At 42.9% G+C, this 23,680-nt stretch overlaps 1 protein-coding gene across 2 annotated transcripts in view; it reads right to left on the bottom strand.

The window, feature by feature from the left end:
• The window catches only part of LOC139540113 (leucine-rich repeat-containing protein 4C-like), a 138,214-nt gene extending 123,081 nt beyond the window's left edge, over nucleotides 1-15,133 (bottom strand). Inside the window, exons 1-2 of one of the 2 annotated variants that reach the window (XM_071343690.1) lie at nucleotides 13,277-15,133; nucleotides 7,370-7,477 (exon numbers count right to left, since the gene is read on the bottom strand). The gene's annotated coding sequence lies outside the window, so the exon portion shown is untranslated. The remainder of the gene's footprint in view (nucleotides 1-7,369; nucleotides 7,478-13,276) is intronic. The other variant, XM_071343689.1, reaches the window with a different exon arrangement.
• Between the last annotated feature and the right edge of the window lie 8,547 nt (nucleotides 15,134-23,680).

Here is a 23,680-nt window from a genome sequence, read left to right as displayed (position 1 = left end):
CCACATGATAAAAAACAACACCACACATCACAATAACCTCAAAAAACTCACCACTTCTACAACCGTATATCCAAAATATATTCCCGAGCTATACAGACAGCCCCCCCCAACCCACCATATCTCCTGAAACATCTCCACACTTTTTATCATTTTATAGAACTCAAATTCGACCCTAAGCACGCAGAGACCATCCCATTAAATAATTGTTATTCCCCCACCTTTGACACTGTTCCTCCTTGTTATCCAAATAGCCAACTTTGCCTGAGCAAACAGAAAATTCAACAAAACACATTTGGCCTTTTCCTCATTTGAATACCCCATTATAAACATCCCAACAGTAACCCCCCCCCCCCTCTCGCACAGACATTCCAACAGAGACATTAATGGCATTAACCTGACGGACAAAGAAAACACATGAATCACAGTTTCTCTCATAATACAGAAAGGACACCCCTGCCCGACTCCCGGTTCATCCCGTGCCAACCAGCTGTTAGTCCCTTGACCTCTTTGGTGCTGGGGGTTTGTAGAGCCCCCTCCATCTAAAACACACCATACCCTCCTCCCCACATCCCCTGCCACTGATGTGCCTTCACTAATTTTAGGCTCCTAACGTTCCTCACCTTAATGCAGAGGTTGTAGAGGGCTTACCTCTCACCACCCCAAAGTCCCCCAGGCTCGGAGTGTTAAAATCTAACAAGTCTTCCAGACCCCCTTGCCAGTCCCCAGTCTCTGCCATCACCTGCAGTGGCAGAAACATTGGTCGCTCAAACACACCCCTTACCGGCTCAGACAGTGCCTCCTGGACCTCCTCCACGAATCTCTCCGGCAGCATAAGAGACGTTATCCCTGTATGCTGTGCCAGGACTTCCGGGGTTTTCCACCCCCCTCTCCCAGCAGTCGCAGGTCACCAAGCCTTAGTAAGCCCGCTGCCATCAGTCGCCTATGCAGGGTGGCCGACTGAACCGATCTCAAAGGGATGGCTTGGTTGTGGAAGATAGGCTCCTCCCACACCCACAGCCCAGGCTCCACACCCCCTTCTCGTGTGGGCCTTAGTAGCTGCCAGGTCCTCAGCACTGCAGAGTGAAAATCAGAGAGACCTGCTGTACTCAGCCTCTCCAGCCTATATGAGGAACAGCTGCCGGTCCAACCCTAATCTGCTAGCTCTCCTCAGCAGTGCGCATGCTGGTCCCTCCAGCCAACATCAGTGTGGTACAGCAGGCTCTGCGCCGCCTTTAGTCGGAATGCAGCCACCCTGCTCTCCAGTTCCACCAGGCCCTGTCCTCCTTCTTGGACGGTCATGTACAACACTGCCGCCCGCAGCCAGTGATGGCCCGAACAGAAAAAGTCCACCATCTTGCATTGCAGGTTTGCGAGCAGACCGGCGGGAAGGTTGAGGACAGCCAGTTTATACCACGGGGAAGATGCCACCAGATTGTTGATTATCAGCACCCTCCCTTTATATGACACTTGGGACAGGAGCCAACTCCACCTGGCCAGTCTTGACACCCCTGCCTGTGACAGCCCCTCCCAGTTCTTCCTGACCCACCTCTCCGAGCACAGGTACACCCCCAACATTTTAAGCCTTTCACAACCCCACTGCAAACCCCCTGGAAGCAGAGGAGGGGCCCTATCCCCCCATGCCCCACATAACAGAGCTTTGCTCTTGCCCCAGTTTACCTTAGCTGACAAAGCTCCCTCATACACCTTCAGACTGGTCTCTAGTGCCTGCATATCCTGCCCATCTCTGGCCATCACAGAAACGTTATCTGCATACGCTGACACTGCTATGCCTGTCACCACACCCATGCCTGTCCAGCACACTCCCTGCAGTCTCCTGCGTAGCAGGCCCAAAAAACAGCTCAATGGCTAGTGTATATAACTGCCCCGATAGAGGGCATCCTTGTCTAATGCCCCGTCTCACCCAGACTGGTCTACTGGAAAAATGGCACCGGAGGAGATGGCCTCCGTTTTACGGTCTCCTAACCAATTGTGCTATTATGTGTTTTTTTTTTGCGATATTTGTAAATTATTTTGTACATAATGTTTCTGCAACCATATCTTACGGCAAAAAAGAGCTTCTGGATATCAGGACAGCGATCACTCACCTTGGATTAGACAAAGATTTTTTCAACAACAACAACAAGCAGGACTCACACGATATTCTCCAAACACCCCGCAGGGCAGACATCCCAAATATTTGCATAAGGAAGCAACGCAGAGGAAGTAGAGCTGGATGCCTAGTCCGGATCCGCAGAAGGCGAGTAGGAAAGCTGTCGTTACCGTCAACGTGCCAACGTGCAATCATTGGACAATAAACTAGACGAGGTACGATTACGAATATCCTATCAACGGGACATCAAAAACTGTAATATCCTATGTTTCACGGAATCATGGCTAAATGACAACATGGATATTCAGCTAGCGGGATACACGCTGCACCGACAAGATAGAACAGAACACTCTGTTAAGACGGGGGGGGGGGGTGGTCTGTGCATATTTGTAAACAACAGCTGGTGCACCAAATCTAAGGAAGTCTCTAGATTTTGCTCGCCTGAAGTAGAGTATGTTGTGATAAATTGCAAGCCACACTACTTGCCTAGAGAGTTTTCAGCTATACTTTTAGTGGCTGTTTATTTTCCACCACAGACAGATGCTGGCACTAAGACCGCACTCAGTCAGCTGTATAAGGAAATAAGCAAACAGGAAACCACTCACCCAGAGGCGTCGCTCCTAGTGGCCGGAGACTTTAATGCAGGGAAACTTAAATCAGTTCTACCAAATTTCCATCAACATGTTAAATGTGCAACCAGAGGGAAAAAAATTCTAGATCACCTGTACTCCACACATAGAGACACGTACAATGCTCTCCCTCGCCCTCCATTTGGTAATTCCGACCACAACTCTATCCTCATGATTCCTGCTTACAAGCAAAAATTAAAGCAGGAAGCACCAAAGACTCGGTCTATAAAAAAGTGGCCAGATAAAGCAGACGCTAAACTACAGGACTGTTCTGCTATCACAGAGTGGAACATGTTCCGTGATTCAGGAGTACACCACATCAGTCACTGGCTTTATCAATAAGTGCATTGAGGATGTCATCCCCACAGTGACAGTACGTACATACCCCAACCAGAAGCCGTGGATTACAGGCAACATTCGCACTGAGCTAAAGGGTAGCGCTGCCGCTTCAAGGTGCGGGACTCTAACCCGGAAGCTTACAAGAAATGCCCTGCGACGAACCATCAAACAGGCAAAGCGTCAAAACAGGGCTAAGATTGAATCATACTACACCGGCTCCGACGCTCGTCGGATGTGGCAGGGCTTGCAAACTATTACAGACTACAAAGGGAAACACAGCCTCGAGCTGCCCAGTGACACGAGCCTACCAGACGAGCTAAATCACTTCTATGCTTGCTTCGAGGCAAGCAACACTGAGGCATGCATGAGAGCATCAGCTGTTCCGGACGACTGTGTGATCACGCTCTCAGTAGCCGACATGAGTAAGATGTTTAAACAGGTCAACATACACAACGCTGCGGGGCCAGACGGATTACCAGGACGTGTGTTCCGGGCATGTGCTGACCAACTGGCAGGTGTCTTCACTGACATTTTCCACATGTCCCTGATTGAGTCTGTAATACCAACATGCTTCAAGCAGACCACCATAGTCCCTGTGCCCAAGAACACAAAGGCAATCTGCCTAAATAACTACAGACCCGTAGCACTCACGTCCGTAGCCATGAAGTGCTTTGAAAGGTTGGTAATGGCTCACATCAACACCATTATCCCAGAAACCCTAGACCCACTCCAATTTGCATACCGCCCAAACAGATCCACAGATGATGCAATCTCTATTGCACTCCACACTGCCCTTTCCCACCTGGACAAAAATAACACCTATGTGAGAATGCTATTCATTGACTACAGCTCAGCATTCAACACCATAGTACCCTCAAAGCTCATCACTAAGCTAAGGAACCTGGGAATAAACACCTCCCTCTGCAACTGGATCCTGGACTTCCTGACGGGTCGCCCCCAGGTGGTGAGGGTAGGTAGCAACACATCTGCCACACTGATCCTCAACACTGGAGCTCCCCAGGGGTGTGTGCTCAGTCCCCTCCTGTACTCCCTGTTCACCCACGACTGCATGGCCAGGCACGAGTCCAAAACCATCATTAAGTTTGCAGACGACACAACAGTGGTAGGCCTGATCACAGACAATGACGAGACAGCCTATAGGGAGGAGGTCAGAGACCTGGCCCGGGTGGTGCCAGAATAACAACCTATCCCTCAACATAACCAAGACTAAGGAGATGATTGTGGACTACAGGAAAAGGAGCACCGAGCACGTCCCCATTCTCATCGACGGGGCTGTAGTGGAGCAGGTTGGGAGCTTCAAATTCCTTGGTGTCCACATCAACAACAAACTAGAATGGTCCAAACACACCAAGACAGTCGTGAAGAGGGCACGACAAAGCCTATTTCCCCTCAGCAAACTAAAAAGATTTGGCGTGGGTCTTAAGATCCTCAAAAGGTTCTACAGCTGCAACATCGAGAGCATCCTGACCGGTTGCATCACTGCCTGGTACGGCAATTGCTCAGCCTCTGACCGCAAGGCACTTCAGAGGGTAGTGCGTATGGCCCAATACATCACTGGGGCAAAGCTGCCTGCCATCCAGGACCTCTACACCATGCGGTGTCAGAGGAAGGCCCTAAAAATTGTCAAAGACCCCAGCCACCCCAGTCATAGACTGTTCTCTCTACTACCGCATGGCAAGCGGTACCGGAGTGCCAAGTCTAGGACTAAAAGGCTTCTCAACAGTTTTTACCCCCAAGCCATAATACTTCTGAACAGGTAACCAATGGTTACCCGGACTATTTACATTGTGTGCCACCCCCCAACCCCTCTTTTACGCTGCTTCTACTCTCTGTTTATCTTATATGCATAGTCACTTTAACCATACATCCATGTACATACTACCTCAATTGGCCCGACCAACCAGTGCTCCCGCACATTGGCTAACTGGGCTATCTGCATTGTGTCCCACCTCCCGCCAACCCCTCCTTTTACGCTAATGCTACTCTCTGTTCATCATATATGCATAGTCACTTTAACCATACCAACATGTACATACTACCCCAATAAGCCTGATTAACCGGTGTCTGTATATAGCCTTGCTACTCTTATTTTAAAATGTATTTTTACTGTTGTTTTATTTCTTTACTTACCTACACACACACACACACACATGCCTTTTTTTGCACTATTGGTTAGAGCCTGTAAGTAAGCATTTCACTGTAAGGTCTACACCTGTTGTATTCGGCGCACGTGACAAATAAACTTTGATTTGATTTGAGCCACCCTCCCACTTTGACCACACATGACGCCCCAGCATACAACAGCTTCACACAGGTAAAAAAAACTCTTCCCAAACCCAAACGTCACATTAAACAGATACTCATGGTCCACTCTATCAAAAGCCTTCTCCTGATCTAAAGAGACCAGTTCAAAGTTCACATTAGAACCTCTTTACAAGTCCAACATGTCCCTGATTAAGAACAAGTTGTCCGTGATTGAGTGTCCCGGAACACAATATGTTTGGTCTTTATGTACTATCGAGTCCAGATGGGTCTTCAGTCTGTTAGAGACCTTGGCAAATAGCTTGTAGTCCGCACAGAGCAATGCCACAGGCCTCCAGTTCTTAAGTTCACACAAGTCCCCTTTTTTGGGCAGAAGAGATAGAGCCGCCCTACGGCAGTTCATCGGCAACTCTCAACCTAGCTGTTACAAGTGCTCCCTTAGCTTTAACCTGGAAAAAACTGCCCAGGTCCCTACGTAATTCAGCTAAATTAGCCTGGAGGCCTACATTGCCTTGCCCCACCATCTCTACCTCCATCTCACTAATACTATGCTCTAGTTCCCCCAATACTCTCCTAGCCTCTGAGGATGAGAGAGCTGTATACTGTTGACAGAAAAGACAAATTTGGATTTTCCCCACATCCCACCATTGACTCAGAAACTCATACTCCTCTCTTCGCTGCCCCCACCTTTCCCAAAAGGTCTGCAAACCTGAGAAAAAAGTGGCATCTTGTAAGAGCTTTACATTAAACTTCCAATAGGATGCCTGCCGGGGCCCTGGTGAAATAGACAGCCAAGCCAAGGTTATGTGGTGATCCGAAAAACCCACCAGGAGAATGGTAGCATCCAACAGCCTATTGCTCCGATTCCTGGACATGTAAAAACGATCAAGTCGGGCTGCACTCACCCTAGCCCCAAAAACCTTCACCCATGTATACTGTCTTGTGTTGGGATGTTAAGTTCTCCAAACATCCACTGATTAATTATGCCCCTTAACAGTCCCACTGACACTGAATGAGGCTCTTCCCCATTTCTGTCTTTCGTAAAATCCATTGTACAGTTCCAGCAAAGAAAGAAACCAATAGCAAAGCTCAAAAAGCCCCAGTGCCAGAAAGAAACTATACATCTAAACAGTGTCTGAAGGTAGACCCTTACGCACTGTTGTGACCCACTTCCTCGACGTAAAAAGTTTCCTGGGTGAAAGGACACCATGCCCCTCATTTTCCATAGCATGTTGTATTGATCGTACAAACTTTCTCAGATCAGAAAAAAAGCCAAAGATTAACTTTTCCCCCCTTGGTCTCATTCAGGAACCTTGTCAGTTCCCTCAATGTGTACTTTGACGCCTCTGCTTGACTGGCTGTCAGCTCCGGACCCATTGAAGAGGAGTCTGAAAAAAAAACTCATCATCCTCTTCCTCAAACTTTCCTCCTCATCTCCCATCCTGACCACCTGCCCTTCCTCTCTGGTCAGGGCCTCCCCCCCAGCACCAGGCAAAGGTTCCATGGTGCCTTTGGCCACACCAGCCTCTCCCCTCCCACCTCCTTAATTCTCCCCCTTTTTCGTATTGTGCATTGTGAACAGCGTGCACATTTCTTTGTAGGCACTGCATATTTACAATTGGTGTGTGTGTGTGTGTGAGAGTGTGTGTTTAGGTGTGTGTGATTGTGCGTGTGTGTGAGAGAGTGAGTGAGCATCTGACGGCATCACTGTGCCTTCTTCAGGGTCAGAAGGTAAAGTGACGCTGAAACGTTGGTGTATTACCCAATAAATTACTAGGAGTTTATACATATGGAGTGTGTGACTCTCTTTGTTTTTATAGCTTACAGTTTATTTATCGTTAGTCAGCACCTCTACACTAAATAATTTTCTCTGGGTGTGCGCCAGCTCATGCTTTTTATGTAACTAAATTAGTAAACACAAGATTGTGGCTAATAAAACTGAGCACATAAAGAAACGATTTAAGGACCATGGACAGCTATGCGAGGCATTGCTAAGAAAAGCGCTCACCTTGATGCAGCACTGGTGGGTGGAAAGCTCTTCTCGCTGTGCCGCGCCCAGCACTGTGTTGCTTTGTAGGCTAGTACGCCTACATGTTTGACATTAGCAGGAACATGCCTGCAAGCCGAGGGTGAGAGAATGCCATGTTATTAATGTGATATTGTTCCCATTGCCCGTTCTCAAAGTTTCGATTTTTAAACTAATAAAAATTATCTTAGTCATACAGTATATACAGTATCTTAATATCCTGTGTTTTGTCTCTCCTCTACCCCCCATTTCATTGTGGGATATCATAGTTTGGAAAGCAAATGGCTGCTGTAAAGAGAAGACAATAAAAATAGTAAAATCTGTCTTTTGGTTATCAAAATTCTCAACTTGAGTGAACAGTAACTTATCTTATTGGCACCAGCGGAGAGCATCATCCATAACCCTGATGAGTGTGCTGTGCACATATGTGCCTCATTTCAGGAAACTAGGCATATGTTGCGGGTCACTACTTTTTATCAAAATGTGTTTTTTGGCAGAAATGCCTTCTGGAACATGTACACTTGCATATACCTTAATAACAAAATGTTATGCCATCTGTAGATACAAATAAAATTGTTAAATTATGAGCCTAGTTGGTTTAGCCACAGAAAAAGCAAACAACCTTCCCGCTAGCCATAATTGGCTGAGATAATGAGTGTGTTGGACATGCCGAAAGATGGGTTTCTGGAGGACCGAGTTTTGAAATCAGTGGAATTAGAGTATGATAGCTAAGGAGATGGAGAAAACCCCTGTTTCCGGATTACATCTTCATTCAAACTAAGGGCAACCATGGCATCCGTGACAGAAAGGGAGAAGCATCCATCCATGATGTGTACAGGTAAGAAAGTCTAAATAGTTACATTTTCAGATATCACACGTTTCTAATTTTGACAGAAAGTCATTTGAATTTCAAGTTAAAGTGTACAGTTAGCCAGCTGGCTTGCTAGCTAACATTACTTGTATGATCTGTGTAGTAATATTATTTGTATCTCAGAGCCATTTGCTTTGCTAGTTCTAGCCTAAAGTTAGCTAGCTAACATTAAACCTGGTTGGTTAGCTACCTGCAGATGAAGGCCATGAGTTGGAATTAGCTACATACAATAACACAAGACTCTACTATGCAAGTAAACATTTCAATAGAATGTTACTGCAACAACTGTTGATTGATGTAGCTGGTAAATTCGCTCTGGCTATCTACTCCGATTTCAGACCACTCTCGTCTTAGTGTGCCAGAGTGCAGAATAACTGACGAATTTACTAATGGTCAACACCCGTTGAATATGGCCGGTGCCAGTAAACGTTGGCCAAAAAGCGTAAATTGTTGTCAGCAGCACCGTTGCAGTCACCAACGCTCTGGATAACATAAAACAGCCTAACCATCTCTGCTAGGGCGAGTAAAATGGTCAGTGAGCTGTTTTCTCATTTGTGTCTAGAGGTAGCTAGCAAGCTAGCCAACGTTAGCCAGATCACTTGGGTGCTTGACTGCTATTGTTAGGACAGAATGCTTGGATCAACCCTTAAAGAGATAAGTGGGGCTTAAGGTTAAGAGGGTCTGAACGATGCTGAATGGGTGAAGACAAAGAGGAGCTCTCCAGTAGGTCCCAAATATTCAAAGCCATTTTCTCAAAAATTAGGTTACAAAGGCCAGGCTTAGAACTTGTGCTAATGTTATTTGGTTGTGTTTATGAAGGTCTTAGGCAACATTAGAATATCAAATGTCAATATTGGAAAGAACATAACACACTTTTCATGTGTTTAAGTTACTGTAGGCTATATGTAAAACCGAAAAAGAACTAAAAACATAATTTTTATTTGTGGAGTGCCTTTGTTACAACTATGAATTGTGCATTGAAATGAATTGTGCAATTATTATTTGACCCTCAGGTCATCTATGAAGTTTTTAACATCTTGAAGAACAATTTGGCCTTTAATGGCCATGTACTCTTAGAATATCCACTTGGCCACGGCAGTAGGTTCCTGCCTTTCCAGGGAGTTTTTCCGAGCCCTTTTTACATCTGTAGATGCCACCATGCTTCTACATCTGCATTGCTTGCTGTTTGGGGGTTTAGGCTGGGATTCTGTATAGCACTTTGTGACATCTACAGATGTAAAAAGGGCTTTATAAATACATTTGATTGATTGAATGAAGAAAATATCAGTAGCCTAAATATCAGTATAGGCGTCAAGCATGCTTGTGAATAGTGAAAATCAACAAAAAGCAATAATGGCATTACAATGAATATAAGTGTCGATATGACAGCTGTCAAAAATAGTATATTACTGTCAGTTATTGGACACATTATTTGTGGTCTCGCTCGTGCTTGCAGTATGGGGTGCGTCTTCACACAATAATTTATTTCATTATCCTGTTATCCCTTGTCCTAACAGTCACCACAAATCTTTGTCACTTTCACTTGATTTCAACACTTCCAACAAACAAGTCACTTGCAGCTGAAACAGGTGTCCAGTTTCTGTTCAGATTGCATCTGCCGACCTTGCAGCTTCTCCATCCTGGTAGCTGTGCGCAGTTTGGCTCGCGCAATAGCTCACGTGGAATCTTTGCTGCAGCCTTGACCCTCATATGTCTCTCATGTAGCCCGTGTGCCAGACTCATGATGAAGTCTCTTCTGCTCATGGGTGTTGTTCATGCACTGCTTGAAAAACACATGCGTTGATAGCAGCCAAGTCAAGCATGTTGTAGAACACAGCAACAAGCCAGCTACGAGTTCCTCATTTCACCTAGCACAGACATTATCCGACACTCGCTCACCTGCTGTCCGATATGGATCCTTTCCCAGATATGGAAAGCCGTTCAGCATGAATCAGAATAATAGAGATGTCATGATCCATTTCTTCCCCGCCATTTGAGTTGTTTTCATTCAGATCTTGTAACAACACTTACGCAGCATGTGCATCCATTCGTCTTGGTCTTGCCATTGTAAATGATGCACGCTCTCACTGTGTAGCCTACTCCATTTAGGCCTAAAGTAGACAAATACATCTGCTTAGATTCCATGGACTGATATAGGCTACACAGTTTTGAGATTATAATTAGAATAGATTAATACAATAGATGGGCCCATCCTGTTCTTCATTCACAATTGATGATTACATAATTATGCATTGTTCGCTTCCCCTCACTCATCAACTCACCCATTCTCCCCTTTTCTCCCCATCATACTATACTTCATTTATTTAATCTGGTGTTACAGTATACAGTGATCCCTCGCCACTTCGCGGTTCACTTATCGCGGATTCGCTATTTCGCGGATTTTCATAATGCATTTTTTTTTTTTTTTGGTGCATTGTGCTCTGCATTCTGATTCGCTAAAAACTCACTCCCGCTTCTTGTATCAAAACATGCTACGAATTGTGCTATCATTTTGTCGTCTCGTGCAGTTATGTGTACGTACATAAAACAGCTTGGCAAATTTACATTAAGTTGGCCAAATTATCTTGTAATTTCGAACATCTCCTAAACCCATAATGTCGACGAAACGGCCTACACGTGAGTCACTGTATTTGTATACATGTAATAGTTGCTAATTGTAAAAAAAAATTTTTTTTCTATTTCGCGGATTTCACTTATCGCGGGTCATTTTCGGAACGTAACCCCCGCGATAAACGAGGGATTACTGTATGTGTGAAATTAGTTTCAGTATAGTTTAGGTTCAGTTTCGAGGCAATTATCGGGGTGATGATCAACTGGGAATGTCACATTCAACTATGGGAGAAGGAGCGGAGCAGGCTGGGGAAAATCATTCAAGCAATTACATCCCATTCTAAAACTGGTTATAACTCCAATTCTGTTTGTGATATTTAGATTCTAACAACAACAGTGTTATATAGACTTATTTCGAAAAAGTCAAGGACGAGGGGGACATTACTTACAAAATGGCAGAGTAATTGAACATTTACATTTGTTATGAGACATAAAAGAATCCCCTTCAAAATCTGTCAGTTTAAGCTAGAGATATACTTTTTTGTGGGGGGGAGTATCACACTTCCGTATCTGCAGTGAAAGGTGGAAGAGCTAGAGCGATTTTTGTCAGATCATGAGACATCACAGAAATTGGTCTTCTCACGAAATCTGTAGCCTCAGAACAGTTTGACCTACAGACTCTGTTTTGCTCTATGACCCCCACAAGTGTCAGGAGACTCGTCTGAAGTTGGTACCGTTGATGGGCGACCGTCTGTTTGGTAGCATCGGAACCGTTTGGGCTACAAACTAATGGGACCCCACTGTGGAAAGGAGCGATTCTCAGGAACACAATGGTGTTCTCCGTTTTGCTACAACCCCCACAAGTGTCACCAGAATACCGGTTAAAAACAAAATACGGTTTAAAAAAACAAATGGAAATATGAAGGTCATTTTGTTCCTACCCCCTCCAAAAAAAGGGAGGATAAATGTGTAAAAAATTAATATATTTCTAGTTTATTTTTATTTTTATCTCCTACATTTAGGACATACACTTCAAAACCGTGTTTCTTATTAAACCGTCCTTTTTTCAATGTATGAATGTGTTATCCAATGCGTTTCTATGGGCTTTAGTAGTAAAGGCAAAAATAAATATTGTTTTTAGACCTAAATTTGTCATAAAATTCTAAGTCAAATAGCCGAATGATCCATAGTATGACCATCTACAAACAATTCAACATGTCAGTTGAGTACCCCCCCACACACACAACGTGGTCATACTATGGATCATTCGGCTATTTGACTTAGAATTTTATGACAAATTTAGGTCTAAAAACAATATTCTAAGGAATTCTAAGGAATTAATAACCTGTCTCCTCCCCTTTATCTACACTGATTGAAGTGGATTTAACAAGTGACTTCAATAAGGGATCATAACTTTCACCTGGATTCACCTGGTCAGTCTATGTCATGGAAAGAGCAGGTGTTCTTAATGTTTTGTACACAGTGTATACCACACATTATGCTACTTTCTTTCTTGCCAACAGACTGCATAGCGGCCTCAAGGATCAGACAAAGCTTGTATTTTCAGCTCTCTCAATGTCAGCACTGAGGGAACTGCAGCGCAGTCGGCAAAAGCGAGCCAACTAGTCTTTACTCGAGCATACATTAGAGCGCAGCACCTCAGCATTAAAAAAACATTACACCTCCATGGTTACGTCTAAATTAAAGTGCAAAAGCTGCAGCCCTATAGTGTTCTTGCAACATAATTCTCAAAGATATTGCGGTTCTCGTATGTTGGGCTTTTCTCCAGGGCGCATGCGGTGAGCCTTAGAAATACAACAGTTTAAAGTCCATTGCACTGCAATGTGCTCTGCACATAGCTTTGGTGGGCTTCCTACCGTAAATATTCTAATCGGCAAAAAATATGAAATATTCTGGATGTTATTAGGCCTTAGGTATAGATGCTGAAGTGCAACGGTCCGAATACAGCATGGGATGCTGCAACAGACTGCATCACCACTACTCAACACGACGGAGTCAACCAGCCGCTTCACACATCATGATCAGTAGCCTGTCAGCATCGTATCAGCATCGTATGAACAGATATTACAGTCTTTATCTTCAAGGTTAGTCAAATAATGGCTGAATCGACAAGCAGTTCTACGCGCCCTCCACGCACGCACACACACACGTCAAATCGAATGGTCCATTCATCACATCACACAAAAATTTGCTTTTTGTCCGATGACGTCAGATGAAGCTTTCAGGCTATGCCCTCGTTCAAGTGCTATTGGTTGCTTGTAGTAAGATAATAAGGCAAAGTGGGATAGAGCAGCAAAGGAACACTGATTTGAAATAGTCTATAAGGTTACCAATAGGCTTCAGCTAGAACAGTAACACACTGTGGGCAAGGTGTCGGTGCCATTTAGGAATCAATTCAATTATACAAATAAACAAATATAACTTACTTGTCACCAAAGATGCTGATGTTAGCAGATCTGATTCAAACAACGACAGTTCCCTCTTCAGCTCCTTGCCCTCGAAAACTGCATCGAAAATAGGCTACATCCGCAATTCTCAAGCAATTTGTCAGACTCCGTGGTGATACTTTCACACAGTTTATCCGGTCCCCACATTGTAAACGATGTAGCGTTTAATCCATCAATTAGTATCAATCGGTTGAGTGTTAGGACTTGCACAACGACGATAGAGTCAATTTATCCATCCCCCATTCAAATGTATCAAGATGCAAATATACGAAGGCACCCACAAGTGCCACCGTTGAAACTAATGGTTAAATGCAGAGCGATACCCGCTGTGCGGTTAACAAGGCAACAATGCTATATGTGTCACAGTCCGGTGCCATTTCGTTAATCAGTGAGGAATTTATGAGAAATCTGAACTCTTCCCAGATCCATCCTTCATGTTTTAATTTTCAATAAAACAAACAACCAACCTCTTCAGAGCCAGACTACTAACACAGTCACAGACACAGTCTCACGCAGCCGTGGACTCGCAGATTGATACCATCCTGAAACCTCGTCATAATCTACGGCTCATCCACATATTGAGCAAACATGAAGTGGCTGATGGTTGTCATTCCGGTGTCACACTTTTAGCTAGAACTTTTTTCTCCCTCTTCAGTCCCTTGCTACTCTGCAACCCCCCAGGAATCTGATTAGATTTCCACGCACAACCCAGTGCGGGTTTCAATATTCTTATTTCTCTTTGCCTCCGTATTGATTGTCGTTGGATTGGATCTCGGAGATGCTAGCATATGAATTCGTCAGGTGGATGAGTCGAAGAAAGATACAGTCGTCAGGTTTATCTTTGTCTTCTGATAGATTCCTCTATCGATTTTCATAGGCTACTGTATGTTTGATGTAGGAACTACTACTGCGCGTCAGGTGGGAAATCCAGCAGGTCTTCTTATAGAAGGAGCCTATAAAGACCACATAGATGCGTTAAAGCCTTGTTCACCACGAAAACATCCTTCCTTGATCTGTGACTCTTCAATCAAATCCAAAATTACATAGCATACGCTATAGTATTCTTATAGTTCCAAAGGTTTCGTGTCCCGACTTCTCATCGCATATCGAGAGCCGTTTGTTCCACAAGCTACACCTGTCAGTTTTCATCCACAGCAATCATCGACTCCTCTCTCTGCGCTCTGGCTCTATACACATCTCAGAGACTCCCCAGTACAGCCAATTCACTGATATCGCACAAGAGGGAACGAATATCCACCTGGTGATGATCCTCGGCGCGCTCCTCAGCAACTCAAAATGCGCGTTTAAGATGATGGGCAATAGTGACCACAAATCACAAGGCTAAGAATACGTTTACATCCACCAAATTCCAACTTCAAATACGCAATGCATTTGTGAACTCTCATATAAATCATATGCATGCTCAAGTTCGGAGCTAGACACTAGACAGTGGGCAGTGCTGGGAAGTATTTTTTTCTTAATTTGCAGCGAGATGACAGCCTCACACCCACACCGGACTGGCTTCGTCCTTAACTCAGAACAAGACCATCAGTATTCCGCCAGACAGTGCTGGTGAATTGATGCTGCTATCAGAGGCGCGGATGCTGCAGTTAATGCCAGAAATACTCCCTCTAGACTGGCTCAACATATCTTCTTAAAAGCGCATTCATGTGTGGCGTCCCCCTATTTTTTCCCCACGCACCCGTTCTTACTTTTGATGGGTGAAATACAATTATCACGTTTCCTGCCATCATCTACCCACTGATTGGTCAATTGCATTATCAGTTGATGTCATAAGGAGCGATGCGTCTGGGGGTAATATGGGTGCGTGTAAGCGCGTTTGTGCTCCAGTACATGTAAGACTTGGGAATTTGTGTGTGTGTGTGTGTTAGAGAGCGAGAGAGAGGGAAGGAGGGAGGGAGATGGGACACGACTGCCACCTACCGACTCCCCCTCCCCCTCTATGACACCATCAGAGCCACGGGCTACTTGAGCAGCCGGGTAGACTACTGGTCCATTTTTGGAAGCAAGAGTTTCGCCATCTGAAGGTCCTGCATGGTTATAGCCATATTATTGCATATTATGCACACCGACACGACTCAAGATCGAACGTATTTTAGCCAACATAATTCAGAAAAGTGGAGTCATCAAAACTAACACACTCACAATATTTGAGGCACCTGACCAGCTAGCTACACTTGAATAGACAGTCCATATTTTGGGCCTCAGTGAGTCTACAACTTCATTCACATTGGGATGTGAAACTGTTTGGAAACATTCAATGAACGGGCAACTAAGGTACCGAATGATAAGAAATCATCATTGCATTGACTGTTAACCAGCGCTTTTGTCTAGTTCACTCAATATTATGCACTTCATCATCAGGCAGTGAAAGACGCCAATGCGTGGTACAAGCTAATTGCTGTGTCAGGGTGATTTCTCAACACTAGAATGGAATTACAGTCAATACAGTGAAGAACAAACAGAAGGCCTAGATAATTGTCTAACATGTATGGCAATTATGATACAATATTTATTTAATCTAATCAACTGATAATACTGAAAGTAGTCTAGGTCCTCTGGGATTGCTTTATATGATTGTATAAAATATGCATTTGCTATGAGTCCTCAGGTCTCAGACAATTACTCATCATGTGACTGTAGCCCACCGAACTACCTCTGCTACACATAGGACTACTTAAACAAGAAACTGAATATGATAGTTTGACAGTGGCTACAATAAGCAGCATTGAGTGACATACAGTACAGTTGAAGTCGGAAGTTTGCATACACCTTAGCCAAATACATTTAAACTGAGTTTTTCACAATTCCTGACATTAAATCCTAGTAAAATGTCCCTGTCTTGGGTCAGTTAGGATCACCACTTTATTTTGAGAATGTGAAATGTCAGAATAATAGTAGAGAGAATTATTTATTTCAGCTTTTATTTATTTCATCACAATCCCAGTGGGTCAGAAGTTTACATACACTCAATTAGTATTTGGTAGCATTGCCTTTAAATTGTTTAACTTCGGTCAAACATTTTGGGTAGACTTCCACAAGCTTCCCACAATAAGTTGGGTGAATTTTGGCCCATTCCTCCTGAATATATCCACATAATTTTCCTGCCTCTTAATGCCATCTATTTTGTGAAGTGCACCATGCCCTCCTGCAGCAAAGCACCCCTACAACATGATGCTGCCACCCCCATGCTTCACGGTTGGGATGGTGTTCTTCGGCTTGCAAGCCTCCCCCTTTTTCCTCCAAACATAGCGATGGTCATTTTGGCCAAACAGTTTTATTTTTGTTTCATCAGACCAGAGGACATTTCTCCCAAAATTACAATCTTTGTCACCATGTGCAGTTGCAAACCGTAGTCTGGCTTTTTTAGTGGCGGTTTTGGAGCAGTGGCTTCTTCCTTGCTGAGCTGCCTTTCAGGTTATGTCGATACAGGACTTGTTTTACTGTGGATATAGATACTTTTGTACCTGTTTCCTCCAGCATCTTCACAAGGTCCTTTGCGGTTGTTCTGGGATTGATTTGCACTTTTCGCACCAAAGTACGTTCATCTCTAGGAGACAGAACGCGTCTTCTTCCTGAGCGGTATGACGGCTGTGTGGTCCCATGGTGTTTATACTTGCGTACTATTGTTTGTACAGATGAACGTGGTACCTTCAGGCATTTGGAAATCGCTCCCAAGGATGAACCAGACTTGCGGAGGTCTACAATTTATTTTTCTGAGGTCTTGGCTGATATCTTTTGATTTTCCCATGATGTCAAACAAAAAGGCACTGTGTTTGAAGGTAGGCCTTGAAATACATCCACAGGTACACCTCCAATTGACTCAAATGATGTCAATCAGCCTATCAGAAGCTTCTAAAGCCATGACATCATTTTATGGAATTTTCCAAGCTGTGATAAAGGTATAGTCAACTTAGTGTATGTAAACTTCTGACCCAAGGGAATTGTGATACAGTGAATTATACATGAAATAATCTGTCTGTGAACAGTTGTTGTAAAAATGACTTGTGTCATGCACAAAGCAGATGTCCTAACCAACTTTCCAAAACTATAGTTTGTTAACAAGAACATTTTGGAGTGGTTGAAAAACTAGTTTTAATGACTCCAACCTAAGTGTATGTAAACGTCCGACTTCAACTGTATATACTGACTAGAATTGTGCTAAAACTGGACATTATAATATTGATATAACTATTTGCTTATATGAGAGGGATGAGACATTTCACTTGCAGTGGTTGCAGTCCTTTTGCCTGGTCCTTTTAAAATGCCAGACCAAGGGTCTGTCCAGCTGTCTACGTCTCATCACATCTCCCTCAACGGTGAAAGTGTTGCATCATTCATCAGTCTTCAATACTGTCATCATGCCTCCAGTTGGTGACCATTCATCTCTCAAAGTGCACTGCTGCCATCCTGCATTCTTTGCCTATGATTGAGCCATTTTAATTGTTTGACATTAAAGGTTCTCTCTCTCACCCTCTTTCTCATCCCTCCACACACATATACTGCCCATTCATTCTCTCAGAATGACAGTGCAAATGTAACCTATTACAATTGCACACAGCCACAGCCAGCCACTCTCCACCGAGGCAAAGTAGTAACCTTTTCCAATAATTTCTCCCTTGCCCCCGCACAGCAGATTCATGCTGTTCACATGTATTTTGCAATTCACTTTCATTGAGCACTCTGCAATAATAACAGTCATGTAATAACAGCCATGCCTAATGGTTTGGATTTAAGGCTTTCATTTTACTGCTCTCCTGTGATTCTCTGGTGACCACTTCTAAAAGGGGTCTTGTCTTATTTCTGTGAACTATGTGTCCTTGTACTCTGAAAGGCCAAGACCCGTGCCCTTGGGATCATCATTAGAATCAAATACAATTCAAATCAAATTGTATTTATCACATACTTTGTAAACAACAGGTGTAGACTAACAGTGAAATGCTTACTTACGGGCCCTTCCCAATTATGCAGAGAGAGAAAAGAGAAAAAAAATATTATAATATTGAATAAATACACAATGAGTAACAATAACTTGGCTATATACACGTGGTACCAGTACTGAGTTGATGTGCACAGGTATGAGGTAGATACTGTATGTACATATAGGTAAGAATAAAGTTGGGGGTAGAAGCTGTTCAGGGTCCTGTTGGTTCCAGTGCATCGGTACCACTTGCCGTGCGGTGGCAGAGATAATAATCTATGACTTGGGTGGCTGGAGTCTTTGTCAATTTTAGGGCCTTCCTCTGACACTGCCTGGTATAAAAGTCTTGGATGGCAGGGAGCTCGGCCCAAGTGATGTACTGGTTCCGTACACACTACCCTCTGTAGCGCCTTGCAGTCGGATGCCAGGCAGTTGCCATACCAAGCGGCGAGGCAACCAGTCAAGATGCTCTCAGAGGTGCAGTTGTATAACTTTTTGACGATTTGAGGACCCATGCCGAATCAATTCAGTCTCCTGAGGGGGAAGAGGTGTTGTCGTGCCTTCTTCAAGACTGTGTTAGTATGTATCAGGATACTTTGTTGTGTTGGCGTGTGTTAGGATGTGTTGGTGTATGTTAGGATATTAGGATACTCAGAATGAGTGTAAAGTGTCTACAAAAGTAACATTATAGTTTCAGGTTAGGTGAAATACACAAAGCCAAGATTAACTTTAAGTAGGCTTACTGTTATGCTATTGAATCTTAGTATATGTATTATTGATCATACTGTACCATGCTAAGAAAAGGGTAAGACAGATACAGTCAGTACAGTAAACACATCAATGACATATAGGCTAATTGAATTACACTAAACATCTGCGTTGGCTGGAAATGTTTATTTTTACCACTGCCGCACATTATTTATTGTCCCTTTAGATAGTCAGCTCAGAAAATACATTGTTATGACAGGGGAGAAGATGATCGCAGTAAGACAGTATTCAGAAAGTGCTTAAGGCGCATAGCCCTCTTCCTCTCCCTGGGACTATTGCGTTGTCAGGCCTTGAATAAAACATGTGTTGGGATGTTAGAATTAGATAATGTAATAATCATGGTGGGGATATCACATATGATTCAGTCAACGATCAAAAGCAATGTGCTACACATTGCTCAGCTTTATCTGCATTGCTCAACATCCTCTTTTGGTGGAAGAAAATTAGACAAAATATGGGGGATGATATTGAGTTCCCATTAAGAGAGATCAAAGTATACAAGCTTCCAGCTGTGTGATTATTGTTACTTGATGCCAGACAGTATAAGCTTCCATTATTATTATTATTATTAGGTCTAGCTGACTCTCTTCACTTAAACATTGCTCAAATTACTGTTGTCGATGATGTCATGTCAGTTTTGACAAAATTGGTTTCATGGTCAGGCGGGCTATAATCTAAGATTAACCTGCACAATAATATGAGGCAAGCCACAGCAAACAGGAAAAGGCTTGGTACAGAAGCACGTACTGGACATGGCTCTAACAGAGTGTGTGCATCTCTTGACTTGCCCCACTTCCACATCTCCCTCCAAAACAACACCCTTGAATGGCTCAAATAATTGCTGCTGGAGTCGACGTTCTTTGCTCTCATTATTTATGGTGTTGTTTTTGGAGGTTATGCAGTAGCGCCACTTCTCTATTCCTCCTGGGACTCGGAGACAAATAGAATAATGTGGGAAATGAAGAGGCAGCTGTTGAGAGGCAAGAGCCTGAATTTGTGTCTCTCTGAGAGTGCCACTCGTCATTGGCTTCAAATTTGCTCCAGCAGGCCTGGTGGCAGCTGGGATTACAGTGGTGAGGGGCATACCTCTCTCACTCATCTCCTCTCTCTGTTTTTCTCTCTTTGATCTATCATCCTTTGTTTTCACTGCCTTGTCTAACAGTAAATCTAACAGTAAATGTTAAGCCACAGTTGTTGAGAAAGGTAGCATTTGACAGCTCCTCTTGTCTGCTACACTAATGCTTTTAGTTCCTCCAACCTAATATTAGCTAGCAGCACAACAAGGACTCTGGTGATACATATTGTATGCACTGTACTTCCCAGAGCGGGGAAAAACACGTTGCCATACAAAATAGTGGAAAACTCAATGAGTAAAATCCCCACAAACAACTCAGCGGCATCTTTGCGATTTATAGGGGTTCAGCAAATTTCAAAGCCTTTATAATTAAGCGCATCAATGTATTTGTCATCCTGTTAAATCTCCACTTTGATCCACACTTATCTCTCACTGTACTCGTTATCCAAGGATTCTTTTGGCCCAAATGATCGAAGAGGCCTCATGATCGAAGAGCAGCAGCACACTCCTAATTCTTAACTCACTGCCAGTAGCCACCCATCGCTGCCTTGATTCCTCTATTCCACCCCTTCATCTGGCCACGTTGAAATAATTTAAAGCCGGGCCCACCCTAATAGCATCCTCCACCTTGCTTCAATTTCACTATATGATAGGTAAAGGAGGGCTTACTGACTGGCAGGGTTATTGGATTTGGGCTGCAGCACAGAACATTAAGGAGAAAGGAGAAGGGCAGTATAATGTACATGGACGGATGACAGGATGTATGATGATCATGATAACCATAATCACTATCATCACATTCATCCTTATTGTTCATCCTCAGCAGCAGCAGTAGCAGCAGGCCCACAGGCGGAAGCACTACCATTAGTAACAAACAGGAGAATACACATAAAAAACACAGCAATCTCATCTTAGTACAATCACTATGTTGCCCACATAATGTAGGACTGACAACTCCTGATGATATGCAATCACTTGGTATTATCTTGAATGCATGCATGGAGCATGTAAAAGTCTCCATCAAGAATAAGTATTTCATTATAAGTGGAGTTAAAGAACGGCACTGAACTGAAACAGAGTTTGCACTTATACAATGTGCATGTATTAGGGGACTGGAGTCAACTCCATTTTTAGGGAAGTGTTCACTAATTGGAAGATTACATTTGATACTTCCAATGAGGGAAAGTGCATATCTGTACCCTCTTTTGCACTGCATGAGTGACATTATGCCATCACTAACAGAGAGGCTCTGAAGTGGACTAGGTAGTCGGGGCACACTGTGTAGTCTATTCTGTCAAGTGGTTCAAGATGCTGGGCATGTCCTAAAATGCGTAAATATTGTTATTTGGCCTTGTATAGGTATTTTGAATGAATTAAAATAGAAAACTGGGAAGCTTTCTTCTGTGAGATAAAGAGGAACTACTATGTGACACATTTTTACTATGTGACTAATTTATCAACCATTCAGGCATTTTTTTTTTTTATTTAAAATGTTCAAGCCTTATTTTTAAAGTGGGTCCACTTAAAAAATAATGATCCAGCCCATTCTTTTGATGTCCTCAAATGACAAAATATGGAACAAATAAACATATACAAACTGACCAACACAGCAGCAGTTACTCTCATTAAATCTAAACAATACAGTCTCTTATAAAAACAAATGTTCCCTCTAATTGTGAATTCGTCATTTGGCATGATGAGGGGAGGAATAGTTGTTTTGAAATTATAGTGGTACATATTATGGTTTGTCCTCATGGAACCCTGGCTCTAACACTGCCTTTTGCACAGCTCTCAGGGATATTGCTCTTCCGTCCTATTTATCACAACTTCCTCAGTCAGAAAAATCTCAATGGCACCAGGCAAGCAATTCTCAAAGGATATATCACCCTGTAATGTGCTCAGATGTTGTGAGTCAAACATAGCCAGCTCTTTCTTCTGCAGGTGAACAAAAAGGATGTTATGCATGAGAAACCACCAGCAATTTTCTACCATTTCTCCTCAGTCTTAAATGGGCACTCATTTTCATTCACCCATTCTATTGTGTGAAGTGTTTTGGTATGTCTGTTACACAAAATTATGCACAAATACTGAATGTAAATGTGTAGACTGGAATTGTTTTTCAATTACATTAGAATTAAAATATGTAGAGTGCGTATTTGCAGTATTTCAGATAACAGAGTTATATTAATACAATAGGAATTCAGTTTTAAGTGTCTACTAAATGGTGAGTTCAAATTAGGGTCATGCTACCTGAGGGCTATCCTTTAAGAGAAAAAGGGTGAAATCACTCAGACGTTATATTAAGTAAGCAGACCCTTACAAAAAACAGGTCAACTTAGCAGTTTCACATGTGAAATCAATACATTTTCACAAGTGAAACAGCTGTTATCATATGTTGAACTTACATTTCACATGTGAATTCATAATATATATTTACATGTATTAAATTTAGAGTTCACATGTTAACACCGCCTTTTCACGTGAGGAGAATAACATGTTTTCACCCTCCTATGTGAATTGCAGTATCACATGTGAAAATTGGATATGCAGTTTAACATTTGAAAATCATTCACATGGGAAAATCTCACTTTCACATGTGTACATGTGAAATTGCATTTTCACATGAAAAAAAATCAGGTGAAAATCACATTTGTCGTTTCACATGTACCAAAAAACTCCACTTCAAAATCTCACTTTCACATGTGGAATTGCAGATTGAAATAATATTATTCTCCTCACATGTTGCAGTAGCAATGTTTCTACCGGTGGAATTAGGGTGACCACATCTAAAAAGCCCAAATGCAGGACAAGGGAACGATTTTGCAAGACATTGATGGAACCGTGGACAGAATAATATTTTTGGGAGCAGGTTAATGGATCTTGTTCAAATGGTGACATTGTTCTGCTGTATAAACGTCAATGCCTGTTAAATATCAAGGAAGTTGAGAACACAATTCTTAGTATAGCATACACAAATAATGATATTGAAAGCCAAACATAAACCCAAAGGTATTGATAGCAAAACTAAATATTGCAAGAAAATCATGTAAAACTTTTTTTGCAAATGGATGAATATTTTTAGCAAATTGATGATTTTAATTTTTTTTTTAAATTATATTTATGAATTAAATAAAATACCTCCCTCTTTCCTATAATAACCTGTCCTTTGCTTTCACTGTCTTTTTTTGCAGTTGCAAGTTTTGTCACATTCATTCCAGCAACATACCACCCGGCATCCCGCTGCTGGTCCCCGGACGGGAGACCAGATGTAGCTGGAAGTGGTGAAATTAAAATGTTATATTTTTTTTACATGAGGGGAAACATGAAACTTCACAAGTGTCCGAAAACCACGTGTTTTTTCATGTGGTTTTGGAACGATAGGGGAAACGCTAATGCTCTATACTAGCACATAAACTGAAGCTCTATATCTTGACTTAACATCATGGTACGGTTCTTTAAGCATGGAGTTAAACCTTCTAATCCCCTATCACAGTGGACTTCGAATGGCCTAAACCCAGATCTGGGCCTGTTTTCTCCCTTGGCTGCGTCTCTGACTGTGGTAAAACCAAGCAGCGCTCCAAATAATGGCGTACCTATT

Source organism: Salvelinus alpinus, chromosome 15, assembly GCF_045679555.1.
Source record: "Salvelinus alpinus chromosome 15, SLU_Salpinus.1, whole genome shotgun sequence".
NCBI lineage: Eukaryota > Metazoa > Chordata > Actinopteri > Salmoniformes > Salmonidae > Salvelinus > Salvelinus alpinus.
This window is presented reverse-complemented; position numbering and strand designations above follow the sequence as displayed.